The sequence below is a fragment of the Triticum aestivum genome, chromosome 3A, assembly GCF_018294505.1.
Source record: "Triticum aestivum cultivar Chinese Spring chromosome 3A, IWGSC CS RefSeq v2.1, whole genome shotgun sequence".
Lineage (NCBI taxonomy): Eukaryota > Viridiplantae > Streptophyta > Magnoliopsida > Poales > Poaceae > Triticum > Triticum aestivum.
The window spans coordinates 471634504-471646097 of NC_057800.1; positions in this window are offsets into that span (position 1 = coordinate 471634504).

Below are 11594 nucleotides of genomic sequence, written 5' to 3' on the forward strand. Positions count from 1 at the left end.
GCACTCTCACCCTTCCACCATTGCTAGCCTCTCTTGTGCCGCACAACTTTCGCCGGTACCATAAACCCATCATTTACCTTCCTCAAAACATCCACCATACCTACCTATCATGGCATTTCCATAGCCATTCCGAGATATATTGCCATGCAACTTTCCACTGTTCCGTTTATCATGACACGCTTCATCATTGTCATTATTGCTTGCGTGATCATGTAGTTGACATCGTATTTGTGGCAAAGCCACCATTCATGAAAGTCACTCATGCATCATTGCACATCCCGGTACACTGCCGGAGGCATTCACATAGAGTCATATTTTGTTCTAAGTATCGAGTTGTAATTCTTGAGTTGTAAGTAAATAAAGTGTGATGATCATCATTATTAGAGCATTATCCCAAGTGAGGAAAGGATGATGGAGACTATGATTCCCCCACAAGTCGGGATGAGACTCCGGACAAAAAAAAGAGAGAAAGGCCATAAAAAAGGAGAAGGCCCCAAAAAAATGAGAGAAAAAGAGAGAAGGGACAATGCTACTATCCTTTTTACCACACCTGTTCTTCAAAGTAGCACCATGTTCTTCATATAGAGAGTCTCCTATGATATCACTTTCATATACTAGTGGGAATTTTTCATTATAGAACTTGGCTTGTATATTCCAATGATGGGCTTCCTCAAAATGCCCTAGGTCTTCATGAGCAAGCAAGTTGGATGCACACCCACTAAGTTTATTTTGTTGAGCTTTCATATACTTATAGCTCTAGTGCATCCGTTGCATGGAAATACCTACTCACTCACATTGATATCTATTGATGGGCATCTCCATAGCCCGTTGATACGCCTAGTTGATGTGAGACTATCTTCTATTTTTTGTCTTCTCCACAACCACCATTCTATTCCACCTATAGTGCTATATCCATGGCTCACGCTTATATATTGCGTGAAGATTGAAAAAGTTTGAGAACATCAAAAGTATGAAACAATTGCTTGGCTTGTCATCGGGGTTGTGCATGATTTAAATATTTTTTGTGGTGAAGATAGAGCATAGCCAGATTATATGATTTTGTAGGGATAACTTTCTTTGGCCATGTTATTTTGAGAAGACATGATTACTTTGTTAGTATGCTTGAAGTATTATTATTTTTATGTCAATATTAAACTTTTGTCTTGAACTTATGGATCTGAATATTCTTGCCACAATAAAGAGAATTACTTAGAGAAATATGTTAGGTAGCATTCCACATCAAAAAAATTGTTTTATCATTTATCTACTCGAGGACGAGCAGGAATTAAGCTTGGGGATGCTGATACGTCTCCAATGTATCTATAATTTTTGATTGTTCCATGCTATTATATTATCAACCTTGGATGTTTTATATGCATTAATATGCTATTTTATATGATTTTTGGGACTAAACTATTAACCTAGAGCCCAGTGCCAGTTTCTGTTTTTCCTTGTTTTTAAGTATTGCAGAAAAGGAAAATCAAACGGGGTCCAATTGACCTGAAACTTCACGGAGATCATTTTTGGACCAGAAGAAGCCCACGGAGTACCGGAGGTGGGCTAGAAGAATCCCGAGGCCACCACGAGGGTGGGGGCGTGCCCCCTGCCTCGTGGCCTCCCTGACCGACTTCTTTCGCCTATATATATCAACATACCCTAGAAACATCGCAGAGCAGAATAGATCGGAAGTTCCGCCGCCAGAAGCCTTCGTAGCCACCGAAAACCAATCTAGGCCCATTCCGTCACCCTGTCAGAGGGGGAATCCCTCTTCGGTGGCCATCTTCATCATCCCGGTGCTCTTCATGATGAGGAGGGAGTAGTTCTCCCTCGGGGTTGAGGGTATGTACCAGTAGCTATGTGTTTGATCTCTCTCTCTCTCTCATGTTCTTGAGGTGGTACGATCTTGATGTATCGCGAGCTTTGCTATTATATTTGGATCTTATGATGTTTCTCCCCCTCTAGTCTCTTGTGATGAATTGAGTTTTCCCTTTGAAGTTGTCTTATCGGATTGAGTCTTTAAGGATTTGAGAACACTTGATGTATGTCTTGCTCGTGCTTATCTGTGGTGACAATGGGATATCGTGTGATCCACTTGATGTATGTTTTGGTGATCAACTTGCGAGTTCCGTGACCACATGAACTTATGCATAGGGGTTGCCACACGTTTTCGTCTTGACTCTCCGGTAGAAACTTTGGGGCACTCTTTGAAGCTCTTTGTGTTGGTTGAATAGATGAATCAGATATTGTGTGATGCATATTGTATAATCATACCCACGGATACTTGAGGTGACATTAGAGTATCTAGGTGACATTAGGGTTTTGGTTGATTTGTGTCTTAAGGTGTTATTCTAGTACGAACTCTATGATAGATCGAACGGAAAGAATATCTTTATGTTATTTTACTACAAACTCTTGAATAGATCGATCAGAAAGGATAACTTTGAGGTGGTTTCCTACCCTACCATAATCTCTTCGTTTGATCTCCGCTATTAGTGACTTTGGAGTGACTCTTTGTTGCATGTTGAGGGATAGTTATATGATCCAATTATGTTATTATTTTTGAGAGAACTTGCACTAGTGAAAGTATGAACCCTAGGCCTTGTTTCCTAGCATTGCAATACCGTTTACGCTCACTTTTACCACTTGCTACCTTGCTGTTTTTATATTTTTGGATTACAAAAACCTATATCTACCATCGATATTGCACTTGTATCACCATCTCTTCGCCGAACTAGTGCACCTATACAATTTACATGTATTGGGTGTGTTGGGGACACAAGAGACTCTTTGTTATTTGGTTGCAGGGTTGCTTAAGAGAGACCATCTTCATCCTACGCCTCCCACGGATTGATAAACCTTAGGTCATCCAGTTGAGGGAAATTTTCTACTGTCCTACAAACCTCTGCACTTGGAGGCCCAACAACGTCTACAAGAAGAAGGTTGTGTAGTAGACATCAGTATTTACCCAGGTTCGGGCCCTATCGAATAGTTAATACCCTACATGATGCTTTGATTGTATTGATGGTTGTGTATCGAGTACAAGCTAGATCTACCTCGAGGTCGTAAGTTGTGTTCTAACCGTAAGGATAGGTGGATGTGATTATGATCGGGTCCCTTCTATAGGCTAAACCCCTTGGCTTATATACACGCTAGAGGGGCACCTAGGGTTACATAATCGGTTGTAGATCTCAGGATGCATATGGCGGCGGCCGGAGATGTCCTTGGAGTACACGTCAAGTCTTTGGTAGAGGCTGTCTTGATCACGTCGAGGTGCAAGGCTTCCGGAGTCCTTCCTTATGAGAATGAGGGCCCATAAGCCCGGCCCGAGGACTATGGGCCAACTAGGTTGGTACCCCTAGTCCAGGACACCGTAAACCCCCAAGGGCATCCATCGCCGCCGAGCTCTGTTTACGTGGCCACCATCGACAAGACGCCGCGCCAGCATGTCTGGGAGATCCGCCGTCACGCCTAACCTCACCATGGTGAAGACCGCATCCTCGGACTCCCGGAAGCGTCACCATCGAGATTGTCCCTCTCGCCTCTGCCCGAAGCTCGCCGGCTTTGATCCGCCCCATTCCTGTCGTCCCCGAAGCCGCTGACCAGCTGCTCCGCCGCACCTGTGAGCTCATCGCAGGCTTCCATGTCATCGTCGTTGTTACAGTGGACAAACATCGCGTCCGAGCATGTGGATGTGCTCCCGGCACCACTAGGAACCTAACCCACATCCCAACCTGCTCCCTTATGCATTGCAACGCTGTGCTCGTACAGACATGAGCTCCCGCTGCCACTGATGTAGCCGCCGATGTTGCTATACGCCTCCCCGACACTAGCCACTCCCACCACCCGACGCGCCTCGTTGCGCTGGTTCTAGGAGGCCCAGCCACGCGACCTCTCGTCGCCGGAGTTGGCCAGTCGGCGAGCTCCGCCATGTCTTGTTTATCATCGGTGACTAACTGCCGTTTTAGATGACATGGCACCATTAGTTAGAATAATTATGGTCAGTTTAGGTCACTGACAGTGGGCTCCGTCCTGCTAATTACTTTAGTTAGCTGTTAATTAACCCTCTGTTAACCGGTGTGTTAATGACATGTGGACCCCGCATGTCAAGTTTGACTTAGACAGGCCCTATTGACCAACTGACATAGCACTGGTACATCAACGTGCTATACAAACGAGTTTTAACCCCCTTTTCATGATGACATTTGGATCCGTCGCCAAGTGAGTGTGGGCGATAGGGGGTCCTTCCCACACGACCCAAAAACCGCTGGGGATAGGCCCTCCCGGGACACCAAATGAGCTCGTGTGCGATTGGGAGAGGCATCGAAACCCAATCATTTTCGTACGTATGTACATCCAACACGGTGAATCCCAGAAAAACATTTCCGTAGGTATGTATATCACACACAGTTCTTTGTGTGGAAACATTTGTGCAAGGTGGCCTAACGCAAACAGTTCGCTGCCGGAAGCCGTGCGTGATTGTTAGTTGATCGAACACGCCTACTTTCTAGAAACCGTGCGGGTTGTTTGAGTTCATCGCCCACGGTGCTGTCTAAGTAATCGTATGCAAAAGAAAACCCCAATAAGAAGGGTAATTAGCCTATTATTGATAATCCATGTACTAATCAAATTGATATTTCTTACAAAACACACCAGATATTTCATATCCGTATAACAGCAACCAGGATTTCGTAATAGAATTACATCAGATAGCTTTGGCGCTCTGTTACGCCATTACACAACAGCACCAAGTTTCACATGTAGCATCAAAAAACTTTGGAAAGTAGCATCATACATAGTAAATAGACAGATGAATCTCATCTGAGAAACTGCATAAGCGGAAGGCAAATATTGAGCCTCCAGTGATGTTGAATGTCCTTGCAACTTTAGGCCAGTGGCTATGGATAATTGCCCGCCCAAACTTCATCCTCTTCAGCAAGACTTCAATATTGTACCGTGGGTGTTGATTGAATACCTTCCTCGCCTCTTGACCATGCAGGTGGTTTGGGAGGTAATCACCGGTGAACTGCTTTGAAAAGTACTGAAAACAAAGATATGCATAAATAGCTGTTATAAATTTTGAAATGGCACAAGGGGTAAAAACAAGGTAAAAGAGTTAGTACCATCCTATAGTTGACTGATGTCTTCTTCATTGTGCAAACAAAGATCTTGCTGTTATTCGTCGCAAGTTTCTTCATCCTAACAATCTTTCTGAGTTTCTTGACTTGACTGATATTCATGGACATCTCATTTCCCCATATGCAAAATGGGTCGAACAGTGGGTCTAAGCCTCTAACAGCAGGACCTACATGTGCAAGACTAAATTGTAAGAAACCTAAATATTAGAATGATTCCTGCAACTGCACAATAATGTGATATTAGCCAAAGGACCATGCTTGAACAAACCTCGATGGTAAACCACAGTGTCTCCCATTGTTTCCCTGCAACACACATAAGGAAGATCTTGATCAGGTTAACTGAGAGTTGCCATACTATTAGTAGAATATGTATTGAGTACAACCAAATTTGATTGGTGTCACATGCATAACAATACCAAATTGTACCCACAGCAAATGAAAATCAAATTGCAGAACTGAACCAAACAGTTAAATGGACATCAGACCAAATGAACCAAAATAGTTAACTAAGCATGACATTGCAGAATAGAAACGTGTACTAGAAGATAAGGCAGTTAACAAAACAAAGAATGCTTGAGAACAGTACTACGAAATGTAGCAATTGTTGGACCAAAGTGTTAACTGAACATTACGTTTTAGAGGACCAAACTGTTAACTGAACATCAGATTGCATATTAACATTACAGAGGACAAATCAATAGAAGGCACTAGAGGTGGCATCGAGAAAACAACATGAACTGTATTTTAAAGTAGACAACTGCGTGGCGGTGTCGACGGTGGCCTCGAAGACGAGGTGCTCCTCCAAGATCTGGCGGTCGGCATGCATGGCAGCCATAGCGACCTCGTGCATGCGTGCGGCCGCATGCTAGTGAGCTCCATGTTATACTGTGTGCAAAATGGCTGTGGACAACGCTTAATTGGAGGAGGGGGACAGTGATTTCGGTGGAAGGTGTTGCACCGTCGGTCCGGGCATGTGGGACTGGAAAGGAGGAGGATGGTGTGGGTGGGGTGTGGATTACCTGACCATATCGACGAGGCCGCGCATCAAGAAGAAGGGTCGGCGACGAGGAGGCCGCGCAGCAAGAAGAAGGGTTGCCGGCGAGGAGGCAGCGCTGCAAGAAGAAGGGTAGCCGATGAGGAGGCGGCGCTGCAAGAAGAAGGGTCACCGGCGCGGAGGCTGAGTTGCCACTAAGAAGTAGTGAGGGTTTGAACTTGGAAAGCAAGGAGGAATAGTGGAAATGTGGCTTTTGGTGGGAGGGAGGGGGCGGGGAGATAGATATTTCCGCGGTGGCAAAAAAATTTGCTCGGTGCCACGAGAAACTGGCGCGCAAGTGTGGTTCAAGCAGGGGCGGTGCACTATAGACGACGAAGCTTCCTACGTAAGCCAGACAAGACGGTGTGCCAAGATATTTTATATCGCATCCCACACAATTCTTTCTAGTAAACTGTTTGTGGTATACCTGATTTTTTCATTATGTTTTGAAAGACAAAATGGTGTTACAGAGGGAAAGGATGGTGTTTGAATTGCTAGAACATTTACGTACAGTGAACATGCAACTAGTACATGAGTGTCGTGTTTAAATTTGGAATTACTCCTGGTTCGTTTGGCATTTTTATGCAGTAATTGAGTTTCTGGGCATTTAATGTGCATAATTCAAATTTGAACTACAAGCACATGCTCCAGTGCACCAAAGTTTGTTGAAAAATCACATGTGTGTCTTTGGGTGAATTTGTAGGTCCCATGCAAGAAATGGGAATGAAATTCAAACATGTGGGCGTCGTGGTTTGGCCAGAAAGATTGAGAAACTAGGTTTTTTAATTCCTGTAAATCCAAAACATGCCTGAAAATCACGAAACTTGGCATGGTGTCATGACATGGCACCAACATGCTGCGGTAAAGTTTTTGGCCGAATTGGGACAAGCTTTGGCGAAAGCTTATTGCAAACCGGAGCTTCCCTCAAGAAGGCTTGTGGTTCCGAGAGGGAACATGTCACCTCCGTGTGCGAAACGACATACGTACACTGCCTTCTCCCGCCTTAATTTTTTTACATAGACAGATTGGACCAAATAGTAGTATCGTACTAAATTTTGGAATTATTCTGGGTTCGTTTGGCCTTTTTTATACATTAATTGAGTTTATATGCATTTAATGTGCATAATTCAAATTTGAACTACAAGCACATGCTCTAGTGCACCAAAGTTGGTTCAAAAATCACATGTGTGTCTTTGGGTGAATTTATAGGTCCTATGCAAGAAATGGGAATGAAATTCAAACATCGCGACGTCGTGGCTCGGTTGGAAAGATTGAGAAACTTACTTTTTTAATTCCTGTAAATCCAAAACATGCCTGAAAATCATGAAACTTGGCATGGTGTCATGACATGGCACCAACATGCTGCGATAATTTTTTTGGCCGAATTGAGACACACTTTGGTGTAAGCTTCTTGCAAACCGGAGCTTCCCTCAAGAAGGCTCATGGTTCCGAGAGGGAACGTGTCACCTCCGTGTGCGAAACGACATATGTGCACTGCCTTCTCCCGCCTTAATTTTTTTACACACGCAGATTAGACCAAATAGAAGTATCATGCTAAATTTTGGAATTATTCCAGGTCCGTTTGGCATTTTTTATACATCAATTGAGTTTCTGCGCATTTAATGTGCATAATTCAAATTTGAACTACAAGCACATGCTCCAGTGCACCAAAGTTGGTTGAAAAATCACATGTATGTCTTTGGGTGAATTTATAGGTCCCATGCATTGATCGATGATGTTCGTAGGCATGGCTCCATTTCCTGGGCACAATGTTCATTGGTTGGCAGCTAGTTTCACGCAGCTCTGTGGCCAAGAAAGAGTTGTATGGAGGACATCACAATCCGATCATTTTGTGCAGTTCCACTAAAATCGAGCTGATCATTCCTGTTTGCAAAGATATTCAGTCAGTGTGATTACAATAATAGTGGAACTAGATGATGATACATAACACACACAAATAGAAGCCGATCACCTCTGCGATCTCTCTTTAGGACTAACTACTTGTTGGAGAAGATTAGGCACGGAGTTGGATGAGGAGGATAGCAAAACCAGTCTCCCTTTCTGCAGTCCCACATAAATGTAAAAATGTTGCCCGTGTGACATTTTGGCGGAACTGCACAAAACACTCTTAAGAAAAAAGTGATTTGTGTTGTTCACCAAAAGTACGCAATAGCAACGAGGTGAAATTGATAGCCCTGTTTGCAAAAAGAGGTAGAAAGGAAACAGTTACTACCCAATAACAGGAGTTGAAGACACATACGCCGATAAAAAAGAAGCATATTCCATGACATAAGGGAAAGATAGCAGCATGGTGGTTTATCAAAAACGGCGTGAGGATGAGATTGCAAAGAACTAAAGAAGATCCACATGGAAGTACGCCAGCCGAGATACGTATTAAGCAAATAACTAAAGAAGATCCACATGCAGCAACGTGGGAAAATGGGCAGTGGAGCAAGGCCGGAGGAAGCTATACCTGAGGGTTGTCGGGGTGTAACTAGGAGGGCACCGGCGGCCAGGATCCACCCATACTACAACATCGAGCAAGTGGCGAAGGCCCTACCATGCCGGAGCTTGGTCAGAGAGAACGGCGGGTACCACAGATCGGGATGTGCTGCCTCGACACCGTCGAATGGAGAAACGATGCACATTCTCCCTTTCCGTCGGCAGACGGGATGCAGCCGAATCAGTGACCAACGGTGAGAGAGAGAGAGAGGCCACCGCCGCCTTTTTGTGAGATAGTGTGAGGAGAGACAAACCCTGGCAGGCAGGCTCCATTGTATATAGTGGAGCAGATTTCTATTTTCCCGATGACAATCGTTTTATATTTTGTACGTGCCATTGAGGAATATAACTTTATTTAATACTAACGCGTCAAGTCAAACTTTGTTCCGTGTACGCGTGGTACACGACCCTCCTTCGAGTAAACAACCGCTACACGCGTCAAATTATCACATGGGCTGCCTTTTCATACAGAAATGAACTCCACCGTGTATCCGCGCGGGTGTGGCCGGGAACGAGACGTGAGTACGTGCGTTGTGCGTGCACCTCTTCTTTATGTGCAAGTACGTACGTGGGTGAGTGTGAGAGAGATGGTTTGTGCGAAACAGAGCCAATGTGTCGATGATATCTCAAACAAACAAATGTAACATATGCAATCTGTGTGAAATAGAGTCATGGATATATCATATATAGACATGACTAGGGATAAGCCTAGCAGTAGCGCGGGTATTCGGTGTATGAGTAGCGCGGGTACCCGCGCTACTGATATGGTGCTACAGCTAACATGTAGCAGTAGCGTGGGTTGGCCCACGCTACTGCTATACATGGTAGCAGTAGCGAGCTTTGGAGCAATGCGCTACTGCTAATAGCTGTAGCGCTTTTAAATAAGCCATGCTACTGGTAAGAGCACACTGCTACTAACTTTATTCCCCTCGCTACTGCTAGTTTTATTATTTTCTTTTTTTGTTGTCTGGATATTCGTTTTGTATTTGAACAGCCTTTATACAACAATCTTTAACATATCATACACATACAAATGTAATATAACATATACATACTAATAGTCTCACCAAATCATGTCATCATCATAATCATCATCCAACACAAAGTGGTCTCTCATCATCATCTCGAAAATAGTGATACAAGTCTCGAATACTTGCAACTACATCGTCATCCATCTAAACAGTGATATACGCGAGAAGAGCTATCACTATGAGTGAGAGCGGAACTATGCAGTACATGAGGCCGTGGTTATGCATCCTCTCTCGCGCTAGCGTGAACGTCAAGTAACTAGCTTCTGCTTCTTGTCTGCTTTTGAAGCCTTTATGACTGGCGCCTGAGACCCCCTCCACTTGCGCGTGACATTCAGGCCACTCGTCGTACACTCCTGGAACCTTCCCTTTGTACACGACATAGCACTGCTTCTTTGCCATCAAGAATCTAGGTACCTGTTAGAGATGCATCTTCATCAAGAGAATGTACAATCATATGCAATGAAAAATACTTGAGCAACACGAAAAAGAAAGGGTTAGCAACTAGATGCAACATATAGTAAACATACAAATAATCAACGCAGTTTCATTGTACGCAAACTAATTAACTAGAGGTATGCAGGTCATCGTACCAAAACTAACAAAGTAGCGTTACACAAGTTCGATAGGGGCCATGGACATCACAAAGTTTCATCGCTACAGAAACTATACAAGTTCAACCGACACATATCATCATCATCATCATCATCATCATCATCATCATCATCATCGTAAATCACTAGAAGTTCCATCCTTCCATATCATCGAGGATCCACCCTAGCTTCTTGAATGGCGTGAGGTCCTGATGTTGCATGCCTATGCGAGTTCAGATGTTAGCTCGCGATATAGGGCCATGGTGGAACATCCCCTTCTCTTCGACGACTTCTTTCATGATGATCGTGGCAATGTCCCTCTCGATGCGAAAGAAGTCATCTCTAAGTTTATAATCCGCTTCTCCATGAGATTCTACCCACTTGCAGATATGATCATCGTTTCTGCTTGTCATGTGAAGCTTTTGGTGATCCCTTCTGAACTCCATGAGATGGAGGAGGTAGAATCCACCGTTCTTGCTTGGTTTTGGGACATGGATGCAGCAGAAGTTAGTTTTATGCGAGAAACATGTCTTCTTGTTCCTTTGTTTCCTGATCTTCAGGTGGCCACCCCTCAAGCTGAAGCCCTGGAGAGCATCATCTAGAATATTCATTATGTGGGTGTAGTCCTTCTTCTCATAGTTTCTGGTAGGGTCGAAATATACGGCGTCGGAGACTCACGGGTAAAGAACGATAAGGACATCGCGCCCGTTGATGTGGGAAAAAAACACCTCAAATTATTCTCCATGTGAGCAAGAAGGAATGATTGAAATGTATGAAAGGGCTGCCCGACACTGAGTTACTTTGGATGATAAGGTAGGAGGACAATTTCCTGGTCCTTATTCTGTACCATGAAGTTTTTGAGGTACTCCCTAGAAGTTTTATGCTCAAAGTCGCCGAGACTCAAGAAGGGCTCGTGCATGTAGTATGGATCTACCACACAGATTTGCGAGACTTCTTCTCTCTTCATGATGGAGCTCATATGCAGCACAAAAAGGCAGATGATTGTACAATCGAGCCACCTTGTTAGAAACTTCTCGAAGATATGCTCAAACCGTAGGAAGAACACCTCTACGGGCCGTGTGTCGACGTAGAACTTCCCCTCAGGCACATGAGCCGCCTATGTCGGATATCCTGGATCCTTCAAGGCTAGTAGGCTTTTCTAAGTCGACAGCACATGGTCGTGCAGTATCTTGACATCCCTTGATATTGCCTCCAGGGGTTTCGGCGGTAGCATCGGCTCGCCCGTGACATGGAACATGGCCGCACCTTTGACAGGTACACGCTCTTCAAAATCCTCCGTCTG